The sequence below is a fragment of the Triticum aestivum genome, chromosome 3A, assembly GCF_018294505.1.
Source record: "Triticum aestivum cultivar Chinese Spring chromosome 3A, IWGSC CS RefSeq v2.1, whole genome shotgun sequence".
NCBI classification, from domain to species: domain Eukaryota; kingdom Viridiplantae; phylum Streptophyta; class Magnoliopsida; order Poales; family Poaceae; genus Triticum; species Triticum aestivum.
Window position 1 is genome coordinate 720,122,440 of NC_057800.1, and position 13,144 is coordinate 720,135,583.

The 13,144-nt window shown below is 42.6% G+C and overlaps 1 pseudogene; it reads left to right on the top strand.

Moving 5' to 3' along the window:
* The first annotated feature begins 1,581 nt into the window (after positions 1-1,581).
* Positions 1,582-2,079, top strand: LOC123057255 (putative calcium-binding protein CML19; annotated as a pseudogene).
* The last annotated feature ends 11,065 nt before the right edge of the window (positions 2,080-13,144 follow it).

The window sequence follows — 13,144 nt, forward strand, 5'->3', positions numbered from 1 at the left end:
CTGGATCACGTTTGTTCCAAAAATCACACTCCCGAAGGTTTCATTCCATTTGGACTCTGTTTGATATTCCTTTTCCACGAAACACTGAAATTGGCAAAAAACAGCAATTTGGGCTGGGCCTCCGGTTAATGGGTTAGTCCCAAAAATAATATAAAAGTGTAAAATAAAGCCCATTAACATCCAAAACAGATAATATAATAGCATGGAACAATCAAAAATTATAGATACGTTGGAGACGTATCACCACCCATCTATTCCTCTACCAATCATCGTTGTTATATGAACTGTTGCCCCAGCCATAGCCGCAGTCACCCACCTCCGATCCCTCTCTACTCTCCTCAACACTCCCACCATGGCTTTCTCGCGCTACAAAGCTCTCTGGGACGGACTTATGACGGACCAGAAGAAGAAAATGGACACCATTGCTGTCAGAGAATGACGAAGCCCCAATGGAGGGCGCGGTCGATGATGAGCCGACGCCACCCTCCTCGTCTGTGCCACCCTCTTCCTCCGCCGTGCCACCCTTAGTGAGGCCCATGGCCATTACATGGACATTATGCGGGAGGAGTATTTCCGGAAATCGTAGGCCGACGCCTCCTACCACCACCTGCTCCTCTAGGAGCACCAGCAGGCGGAGGAAAAGCTTGGCGCCGACAGGACTATTGCACCGGAGGCAAAGCTGCTCGAGTCCTACTGTTCTGCCTGCGAGATCCACCTCGCCTGCTAGCGATACCACTAGTGTTAGGCGGAACTGGAGGCTGCCAACAAGGAGTTTAACAAGGCGGCGGACGAGGTGTGGGGCACGACAGATGACGAGGCGGAGGACATCGCCGGCTCCAGCGAGGCCGCACCCCACCGACACGACCACGAAACCGGCACGTTCACGGACGCAACCCGAACAACAAAGAGTAGGGCATGATGGGTCGCCGCCGCTCGCCTCCCCTCCCGTTGAAGCCAAGCTTGGTAGGCTCAATATCGTCGACCGATTAGCCACTTTGCAGCAATATGGAGGCGGATAGATTCACTTTCCAGGGCTCCGGATGACGAGGTTACGGAGGTGGAGCTGGAGAGCGCTGAGGCGGAACTGGAGAAGGAAAAGCATCAGTTCTCGGGGCTAATGGCCAAACACAGGGAATGGGATCCGGCGATAATAGATTAGGCAAATTAATAATATCCGCAGAGCCAAAGGAGCACCTCTTTTAGTTGAAGTAAGTGCGAAATATAATGAAATCCGTCATGTTTATATGGAATCCATCATGTTTATCTGAAATCCAGACGTGTTTGAACAAATATCGTTCGCTTAGTTCGAATTGTTGTCCAAATGTATGTAGGCAGCGTTGGATGGCCGCCTGTCGCATCCATGTCTACGGACTGGTTCCCCATTGGAGATGCCCTTACTCTGGATCTGATTTATTGGTCCACCTCGGATTTAGTGTCAAACTTTAACCATGAAATTAACAAATAAAATATAGTTTGTATGTCAATAAAAAACTATACAATGTAGACCATACGTTATTGGTTATATAGACATTGCTACCACGGCGCGGAATCTTACTTGATCACCGAAGCAAGCAAGCGAAGATGGTGCACGCCGCGGCGTCCGAGCGCTTCAGCAGCGTGTTCGCCTCCTTCGACCGCGACGCCGATGGCAGGATCTCGGTAGCGGAGCTGCAGCTGTGCATGAAGGCGGTGCTAGGCTAGGATGTGTATGCGGAGGACGCCGAGGCGCTCGTGGCATCGGCCGACGTTGATAGATACCGACTGCTGGACGAGCAGGAGTTCCTCCGGCTGGTGCCGCGGCCGGAGACAGAAGAGGAGGAAGAGCGGTGCCGGGGACTGAGGGAGGTGTTCGCGATGTACAAGGTGAAGGGCAAAGGGTGTATCACGCGAGCGAGTCTGATGTGCATGCTCGCTAGGCTGGGGTCCGAGGAGGGCATCGAGGAGTGCTAAGCCAGGATCCGCAGGTTTGATCTGAATGGAGATGGAGTAGTTGCTTTGATGAGTTCAAGCCTTCAAGGTCATGATGGGTGCGTAGCAGTGTCTCCATTGGTCACCAGTGTACTGATCCTTTGTATTTAGTACTCCCTTAGTCTCAAAATAAGGGCGTGTTTGGTTGCCTGCATATGGTCCAGCCTGGCCCGCGCGGGAAGAAATTGGCCCATTTGGTTGCCTGCGTTTACTCTGCGGCCCGCATGGCACGAAACTTAAAGCGGCTCCAAGCTAGGCCCATGGGCAACGCCCGAATCGGCAGTAGCTCGCGAGCCTAGCTCGGGCGACGCAGGGGAGGGTGATGCGCTTCTCTCCTCGTGCGAGCAGGGAGATGGCGCGAGCTCACCCAAGTCGCCAAAAAATCGCCGGAAGGATTTCAGCTCAACTCCCGCCGATTCCGCCCCTATTTAGCCCCCTGCCTCACCACCACAACTCCCTTCACCATTCTCCCTCCCTTCAAGCTTTCCCGCCGACACGCATCGGCACCGACGAGTAGGTAAGCGGCGCATCTTCATTGGCCGGCGGTCCTTCACCGGCCGACGGTGATCTTCTACGACTGCCCCCCCACCCTCGTCCTCGAGCTGCAGCCATGGCCTCTGTGAGTTCAATCTCCCTTTCACTCTGTTCCTTCTAGCAATATCTGAGCTGCAACTAGGGTTTGATCTAGATGCATGGTTGATTAGTGGTCTAATCTGTGAGCTCATATGGTTGATTGCTATGCTGTGGTTGCAATTTGTGATAGGGTTAGATGTTCACGCATGTGGTCAGCTAGACTAGTGATACTTCTCCAACGTATCTACTTTTCGAAACACTTTTGCCCTTGTTTTGGACTCTAAATTGCATGATTTGAATGGAACTAACCCGGACTGACGCTGTTTTTAGCAGAATTACCATGGTGTTATTTATGTGCAGGAGCTAACATTCTCGGAATGACCTGAAACTTCAAGAAGCCACTTTTCAGAAAATAAGAATAATACCTGCCAAAGATGAAGGCCAGGGGGCCCATCACCTTACCACGAGGGTGGGGGGCGCGCCTGCCCCCCTAGGGCGCGCCCCCTACCTCGTGGGCCCCCTGTTGCGTCTCCGACTCCAACTCCACCTCCATATATTGAGTTTCGATGAGAAAAAATCAGAGAGAAGAAATCATCGCATTTTACGATACGGAGCCACCGCCAAGCCCTAAAACCTCTTGGGAGGGCTGATCTGGAGTCCGTTCGGGGCTTCGGAGAGGGGAATCCGTCGCCCTCGTCATCATCAACCATCCTCCATCACCAATTTCATGATGCTCACCGCCGTGCGTGAGTAATTCCATCGTAGGCTTGCTAGACGGTGATGGGTTGGATGGGATCTATCATGTAATTGAGTTAGTTTTGGTAGGGTTTGATCCCTAGTGTCCACTATGTTCTCAGATTGATGTTGCTATGACTTTGCTATGCTTAATGCTTGTCACTAGGGCCCGAGTGCCATGATTTCAGATCTGAACCTATTATGTTTTCATCAATATATGAGTGTTCTTGATCCTATCTTGCAAGTCTATAGTCACCTATTATGTGTTATGATCCATTAACCCCGAAGTGACAATAATCGGGATACTTACCAGTGGTGACCGTAGTTTGAGGAGTTCATGTATTCACTATGTGTTAATGCTTTGTTCCGGTACTCTATTAAAAGGAGGCCTTAATATCACTTAGTTTTCGTAAGGACCCCGCTGCCATGAGAGGGTAGGACAAAAGATGTCATGCAAGTTCTTTTCCATAAGCACGTATGACTATATTCGGAATACATGCCTACATTATATCAATGAACTGGAGCTAGTTCTGTGTCACCCTAGGTTATGACTGTTACATGATGAACCGCATCCGGCATAATTCTCTATCACCGATCCATTGCCTACGAGCTTTCCATATATTGTTCTTCGCTTATTTACTTTCCCGTTGCTATTGCTATCATCACTACAAAATACCAAAAACATTTCTTTTACTACTGTTACCTTTTGTTACCGTTATCACTACTATCATATTATGTTTCTACTAAACACTTTGCTACAGATATTATGTTTCCAGGTGTGGTTGAATTGACAACTCAGCTGCTAATACTTGAGAGTATTCTTTGGCTCCCCTTGTTTCGAATCAATAAATTTGGGTTGAATACTTTACCCTCGAAAACTGTTGCGATCCCCTATACTTGTGGGTTATCAAGACTATTTTCCGGCGCCGTTGCCTGGGAGCCTAGCTCTATTCTTTGAGTCACTTGGGATATATATCTGCTTATCATTATGAAGAACTTGAGAGATCCAAAAACCAAGATCTATCCCTCAACTACGAGGGGATGTAAGGAACTGCCATCTAGCTCTGCACTTGATTCACCTTCTGTTTTGAGTAAGCTTGCGACACCAACACCTGCTTCTGCTATTCGTTCTGATATGTCGCATGTTATTGATGATGCCACTTGTGCTATGCATGATACTTATGATGAAACTACCTCTATGCCTGATACTACTGTGCCACTTAGTGATTTTCTTGATGAACAACTTGCTAGGGCTAGAGAGATTGAAAATATTGAATCCGATGATACTGATGAAAGTGATGATGAAGAATCACTTGTTATTCCTAAGGGTTATGTCTTTGATCAAGAAGCTTCTTTAGCTATTTTAGCGTGCCAAAATAGAACTGAACTCAAAAGATTATTAGCTAAATGGAGTAAGAAATCTTTAAATGCTAGAATGAAACCTGACCCTGCTTTTGCTACTTCACCTATCTTTGTTACTGATAAGGATTATGAATTCTCTGTTGATCCTGATATAATTACATTTGTTGAATGTGATCATTTTCATGGTTATGAATCTGAAACTATTGTGGCACATCTTACTAAGTTGAATGATATAGCCACCCTGTTCACTAAAGATGAGAGAACTCATTACTTTTACATCCTTAAAATATTTCCATTCTCATTAAAGGGTGATGCTAAGATATGGTTTAATTCTCTTGATCCTGGTTGTGTGCGTAGTCCCCAGGATATGATTTATTACTTCTCTGCTAAATATTTCCCTGCTCATAAGAAACAAGTTGCTTTGAGGGATATATATAATTTTGTGCAAATTGAAGAAGAGAGTCTCCCACAAGCTTGGGGGAGGCTTCTCCAATTACTTAATGCTTTGCCTGATCATCCTCTTAAGAAAAATGAAATACTTGATATCTTGTATAATGGACTAACCGATGCCTCCAGAGATTACCTGGATAGTTGTGATGGTTCTGTTCTCAGGGAAAGAACACCGGATGAAGCTGAAATTCTATTGAATAATATGTTGACAAATGAAAATAATTGGACACCTCCGGAGCCAATTCCTGAGCCTATTCCTAAACCAACTCCGAAGAAGATGGGTATTCTATTTCTCAGTCCTAAAGATATGCAAGAGGCAAAGAAATCTATGAAAGAGAAAGGTATTAAAGCTGAAGATGTTAAGAATTTACCTCCTATTGAAGAAATACATGGTCTTAATTTACCGCCTGTTGAAGAAACATATAATCTTAATCCTTTACCTATTGAAGAAATTCATGGTCTTGATGACCCGACACAGGTAGTAAAGGTAAATTCTCTCTATAGATATGATAAAGCTGAAATCCCATTTTGTAAATTTGCTAGCCCATGCTTAGATGAGTTTCATAAATTTATGGCTAAGCAAGAAGACTTTAATGCTTATTTTGGTAGACAATTGAAATACAATTCAAATATGCTTGAACACTTGGGTGATTATATGGCTAATGTTAAAGGTGAACTTAAACTTATTAGTAAACATGCTTCTATGGTTACCACTCAAGTAGAACAAGTACTTAAAGCTCAAAATGATTTGCTCAATGAATTGAACAATAAAGATAATGATTATGCTGTTAGAGTGGATACTAGAACTGGTAGAATGACTCAGGAACCTTTGTATCCTGAAGGCCACCCTAAGAGAATTGAGCAAGATTCTCAGAGAAATAATATAGATGCACCTAGTTCTTCTAAAAAGAAGAAAAAGAAAAATGATAAGACTTTGCATGCTTCTAGTGATCCTATTGTTGAAACACTTGAGAATCCAAATGATATTTCTATTTTTGATGCTGAAACTGAATCTGGTAATGAACCTGAAACTAGTGGTAATGTTAATGATAATGTTCATAATGATACTCAACCTTGTAACGATAATGACATAGAAACTGAACCTGTTGTTGATCTTGACAACCCACAATCAAAGAATCAACGTTATGATAAGAAAGATTTTGTTGCTAGGAAACATGGTAAAGAAAGAGAATGATGGGTTCAGAAACCCATGTCTTTTCCTCCCAAACAATCCAAGAAAAAGGATGATGAGGATTTCGAGCGCTTTGCTGAAATGATTAGACCCATCTTTTTGCATATGCGATTAACTGATATGCTTAAAAGCAATCCTTATGCTAAGTACATGAAAGATATTATTACAAATAAAAGAAAGATACCGGAAGCTGAAATTTCCACCATGCTTGCTAATTATACTTCTAAGGGTGGAATACCAAAGAAACTTGGAGCTCCAGGAGTACCCACTATACCATGCTCCATTAAAAGAAACTATGTTAAAACTGCTTTCTGTGATCTTGGAGCCGGTGTTAGTGTTATGCCTCTCTCTTTATATCGTAGACTTGATTTGAATAAGTTGACACCTACTGAAATATCTTTGCAAATGGTTGATAAATCAACTGCTATACCTGTCGTCATTTGTGAGGATGTGCCTATTGTAGTTGCAAACGTTACTATTTTAACGGACTTTGTTATTCTTGATATTCCCGAGGACGATAGTATGTCTATTATTCTTGGAAGACCCTTTTTTAATACTGCAGGGGCTGTTATTGATTGCACTAAAGGCAATGTCACTTTTCATGTTAATGGTAATGATCATACGGTACACTTTCCGAGGAAACAAACCTCAAGTTCACAGTATCAATTCTATTGGAAAAATTCCATCGATTATATTTGGAGGTTTCGAATTTCCTCTTCCTACTGTCAAGAAGAAATATGATATTCTTATTATTGGGGATGTGCATATCCCCGTTGAGGTAACATAGTGTTATTCGAAATTTCTCCGGTTCCATGTTATTCGGAATGACTTCATTAACAAGACTTGATCAACCTTGTTAGTGGATTCCTTTTGATGATCATGAGATGGATGAAACTAGACGGCACAACCTTCTGTACCCTCCTTTTACTTTCTGTTATTTATATTAAATAAAATAAAATAAATATTTTATGTCTGTTATCTGATTATCCGTGCAATATAAAAATACCTCGAAAATAAAAGTTCTCCAACAGCCCTGAAATTTAAATATGATTTTTTTCTAGAATATTTGAGGATTTATGGAACTGGGAACACACCAGGGGGTCATCCACTTGCCCACGAGGGTGGAGGGCGCGCCCACCCCTCTAGGGAGCCCCCCTGCCTCGTGGGCCCACGGTGGCCCTCCTCCACTTATTCCTGCACCCACACACTTCATCTTCCTCCCACAAACACGAATTTCCAGCTCAAACCCGAGTCCAAGCTCGTTTTGCTGCCATTTTCGATCTCCTTGCTCAAAGCACCTCTCACAAAACTGCTTGGGAAGATTGTTCCTTGGTATGTGACTCCTCCATTGGTCCAATTAGTTTGTCTTCTAGTGCTTTATTCATTGCAAATATTTGCTGCTTAGGTGAGCTTGTTCTTGAGCTTGCATGTCAAATTTATATGGTTCCAAGTAGTTTTGATACATGATATAGGCTCTAGGCACTTGTAGGAGTAGTTGCTATCAATATTATTGAGTTTGATTTACTTCTATTTTGAAGTTACTAAAATTTTCAGAATTTTTCAGAAAATGATGAGGAGACTTTTGAGGGGCTCATCGAGCCAAAGCTCGAAGGAAAAGGCACAAAAGCCTAAGTATAATCTGCCTCGCACCACGGAGGTTCGGGCGTGTGAATGGCCTTCCGAGGATTTCTTGAGAGCCGCCGGGATTTATGAAGATTTTCATGACTTGGCTCATAATGCAGGCCTCACCGCTTTCCTCCACGACCAATGCGATCAGTATCTCTTACTCACAAATACTTTTGTGCAAAACTTTCATTTTCATTCTAGGAACTCACCACCTACGGTGGAGTTTCATTTATATGATGAGCATAAGGAGATGTCACTTTATGATTTTTGTCGGATTTGTCTAGTCCCTTTTGAGAGCAAGACAGAAGAACCACATCGTGATGATTGTGGAGGGATTTATTGATACTATCACTGTAGGGGAAACAAGGAAGGTTTCCGATGCACGAATCACTAGCATACATTTCCCTCTTTTATGTTACTTTGCATTATTTGCTAGTCGTTGCTTAATTGGTCGCGGAAACTGTGGAAACCTTAGTATCCCTGATATTATTATTTTGCTCCAAGGTTTATATGGTGATAACACTTTTAGTATGGGCGGCATTATTGCTAAACGGTTAAGTCTGAACCGTACAAAAGGCCCCATCTTTGGAGGCATCTATGCTTCACGTCTAGCTACACATTTTAACATACCTATTAGGCATGCTTTAAAGGAAGAAAAAGTGATGCCTCGTGTTTATCTAGATTATAAAAGTATGGTGGCACATGATTTTATTGTTAAGAATAGGGAAGGAGAACTTAAATATCAATTGTTCTTTAACAAACATCATCCTGAGACTATTACCCTGCCTACTCCTTCTTTGTTTGATTTATCTTCAGGCACGTACCTTGTTCCGTTGAAGGCTATACATGCCTATCGGAACCCTGCACCAGCTGAGGAGCCAGAGCCAGAACCACAAGTTGATCCTCCACGACAGTCTAATTATCAATGGGATCCGGAGATGATTGTCAGCCAGTGGCAATCGGAGTCTTCCTATTCTTCATCGCAGTACGACCCCAACTATTATTATGGATATCCGCCAGGCCAGACGTGGCCATAGACAAACTTAGGCCAAAAGCCTAATCTTGGGGGAGTATGTATTTCCCACCGACATTATATTTATGTTTACACACTCATTGCTAGATGTCGGTACTCATACTTTTTCATTGTATCATACATGCTAGTTTATTTTCCTTTTTATGTTTTCTTCTTGTGTGTTTAATAAACCTTAAGAAAAACCAAAAAAAAATACTTGTAGCCTTTAGTTAGTTTAATTTCCATGCTTGTAGTAGTAACTAAAAAGAAAACCCAAAAACATTTCATGTTCTTCTTTTGCTTGTTGGGAGCTTTCCCGTGTAAATAGTTTTATTTCTTTTCTTTTCTTTGGGGGTCGATAGGAGAAGACCATAATTAAATTGTTGAAGTGGCTCTTATATGCATTATTGTTGATCTAACAAAAGAGCCCATATTGCCTTGTCTTCTCCTGTTTATTGAATGTTTACAGATTCCAGCTTAATCCAATGCACGTGCACTATTTTTGTTATTCACATCGTTCGGTCGTGCAAGTGAAAGGCAATTATGATGTTATATGATGGACTGGCTGAGATGAGAAAGGTTGGTATGAACTTGACCTCTTTTGTTTTTGCAAATATGATTAGTTCATCGTTCCTGATTCAGCCTATTATGAATAAACATGTTTGCAATGACAATTAGAGATCATAGTTTCTTGTGCCATACTTGATTAGCTATGAGTTATAATGGTTTATCTTGCGTGCCAACATGCTATTGAAATGGTTATGATGTGGTATGATAGGGTGGTATCCTCCTCTAAATGATTTAAGTGACTTGATTTGGCACATGTTCACGCATGTAGTTGAAACGAAATCAACATAGCCTTCATGATATTTATGTTCATGGTGGATTATATCCTACTCATGCTTGCATTCGGTGTTGATTAATTTTAATGCATGTTCATGACTGTTTTCGCTCTCTAGCTGGTCTCTTTCCAGTCTTTTGCTAGCCTTCACCTGTACTAAGCGGGAATACTGCTTGTGCATCCAAATCCCTTAAACCCCAAAGTCACTACTAGAAATCCCCATATTTCCGACGGTGAAATCCAATAGCCGACGGGCCGTCGGTCATTACAGTGATAACCGACGATGGAGGCAATGGCCGATGGTTATTGGCAACTCACATGCATGACCACTAATAACCGACGGTGTTCTAAATTATCCGACGGGGAAAATCCAACTCTCGGTTATCCAACTTAATGCCCGACGGTTCATTGTAATATCCGACGGTTTTGGCTATACCCACGGGGATTACATGTAATACCCGACGGTGACATTTAATAGCCGAAGGTTAAACTGAAACTCTCAGCTATAAGTGGAAATGACCGACGGTCGACATGTCACTCTCGGCTATTAGATTAAATACCCGACAGGGTATAGCAATTACCGACGGTTGAGTTTAACCCTCAGTGATATGTTTCAATAGACGGCAGCGATAAACATTTGGAACAACGTTAGTTTTATTCCAGAAAATTTCAAAAAAAAAAATTAAACTTCCAACAATTTAGTTCTAGGATGTTGTAAGTGCATGATATGTTATTTTTCATTAATAGGATGGCAAAAAATTGGTCCAAAAAAATACAAATATGATGGTTTAAAAAAATGACATGTTTGAAAGAATGTGCACTTACACGAAGTATCACGAGGAAAGAGGCCCAATCCCTTATCCGATCTAAGGTCATCGACGAATGGATAAGGGAGATGCTCAACATAGTCTTGTATATATAGTTCTAGGTTGGGTCATTACCATGTGGCACATGGCGTTTCGGCTAAGTGGAGTGTGTTATCGCCATGTCCGAGCAGTGGCTGGTGGCTCATGATGTGGGGGGAAATGGAATTCTAGATCAGGATAGAGTTCATCATGATTGCTTTGGAGTGGCCCGGCGTCTGTTGCGGCGATCGGCTGTTGTCCTGCTCCACCATACCACCACATCTACTGGCTCAAGGCCGCCCATTCAACTTCCCCTCGACCAAGGAGGTAAAAGGGAGGCAACGCAGACTCTCCACGGAGTCTGTGCCATGGAGCCACAGAGGTCTTGTCATCCCAAGTGGTGTCATCCTCGACGACGATGAGGATATGCATGTATATATTGGATCGTTCCATCAATGTTCTAGGGCCCTCTTTGTAAAATCCAGGGTCTAATTTGCTATTTTTTATTTGTAGTTATGTGTCCTTCTGTAACTTGTTGTGTATCTTCATGTTTTTTATTTACTTAATGCACCTTTGTGATCTAGAAGGACTCCAGGCTCCACGTTTTTATTACATGCAATTTAGATGATGAATTATAAAAAGCATGAGTTCTGCATTAAAAATTAAAAAAGAGTCCTGCTATGCATGCAATTCTTTATGTACGATCCTTGTCCTGCATTATTCTTGTCAATATTTGCGAATTTAACTTTACCTAAGTGTACATTATGGATACAATTAGCATCAAGATAATTATACGCGAGTTTAAAATGTTGCAAAGTATATTTCATCATCACATTGAATTTACTGCATTGTATTTAAGTTGATCAAATATTAATACGATCAATGTTCAAATATAAGAAAAAGAAAACCTGAAGTCTATTTACACGGGCGGCTGATGAAAGTTTCAACCCACACTGGCGCGAGCCGAAAAAAAATGAAGCCCACGCGGCACGAAGCCACGAACTCGCAGTTGCAATTATCAACCTCCCCCTGCTAGTCGTCGTGGCCTAGCTTCACCTCGCCGCCACAGACCAACCCTCACCTTATCCGCCTCCACCCCTCACCGCCCCCACCACCTAGCTTCAGATCGGCTCCACACCTCCCCTCTCCACTCCACAACAGCCATGGCCGGAGGCTGGTGGAGACGTTTTTCTCCTCCCGTAAAAACCAAGCCCACCCAGCCAGATCCCGTCTCTCGCCAGTTCTGGCGGCGGCGTGAAGCACTCGGTGACCTATGGTGCTAGATCAGTGCCTCTTTCCTCTCTTTAAGGGAAAATCTTTCTCCTCTCGCCTTGGTCTCTTATTCTTCTCTTTCTGCAGAAACGGTACTGCTAGCAGTAGTGGCGGACAATGGCGAGCAGCTGCGCAACTTGACGGGGGAGCGGCGACGCGGCTGATGGTCGAGCGGTGGCGCGTGCTGATGGCCGAGCGACAACGCAAGCTGAAGGGTTCTACTAGGGACCGTATTGTAGAACTAGTTATTCAAATCTTTGTGACCTAAGATGTCAAAACTGGCACAATTCACACAACTATGGTGGAAATTCTACTAGGGAGTAGTAGTTAGTAATAGCTTCGCTTTGTACAACTAGTTATTCAGGAATGAAGTAAGATGAGAAAATATGTGCATATTCGGATGATGAAAAAGCTTGTCATGGTTGTGCCGCACTTAACTGACTTAGTAACTTTCTGGATTTACTTTAAGTTCATAAATCATTGCTCTTGGCTAAATCTTAGAGTTAACTACTAAAAACAAATTATCACATGTACCAGGGAACTATATTAAAAGGTCAAAATTACTAGTATATAAGTTTGTGGATAAAAGGTGCAAACGAGTGAACTAGTTTTATTTTTATTGTTCTTGTTTACATTTAGTTTCTATTCTCCAGATGCATGGTTTGAAAAGGAGCGAACCACTGGTGTAGCACTAGTAATGCTGATGTACGCTGAGTTCCTAGTCCATGCATGCACGTTATAGAATAATTAATTTTATTCCCCGTAGCATCCCTATAAAAGTATGTTCCCTGTGGCTCAATTGAATTTAACTACATTACATCATTTTTCATCTCTCTTACAACTTATCATTTCATAGGGGGGTGGGAAGCAATACTGAAGGCGGTCCGAGTCATGACAATAATCATTGCATGAATGATGATGACGATGACACCTATGACATCGAGGGAGACGATATCTCATGTGATAAACACTATGATCCATATGGTGATGAATGAGATACTAACTCTGGCGATGATGGTGACTAGTTTAAGTGTTTAACAATCTTATTCAAGTCACGCAACAAAGCGAAGTTTTGAAGATTGTGGGCAATTTAGCTTATGCAAATTACCTGAACCATTATATCATGCATAGTTACTATTTTGTTTTGCATTCTACACTCCCTAGATGGATCGCTAGGGTTATTGTAATTCGTATGGAACTCATTAGGCTTGTAGTACTTTCTTAGATTTGCAAAATATAATATATGTTTTTGGGGTCATGTATGGTCG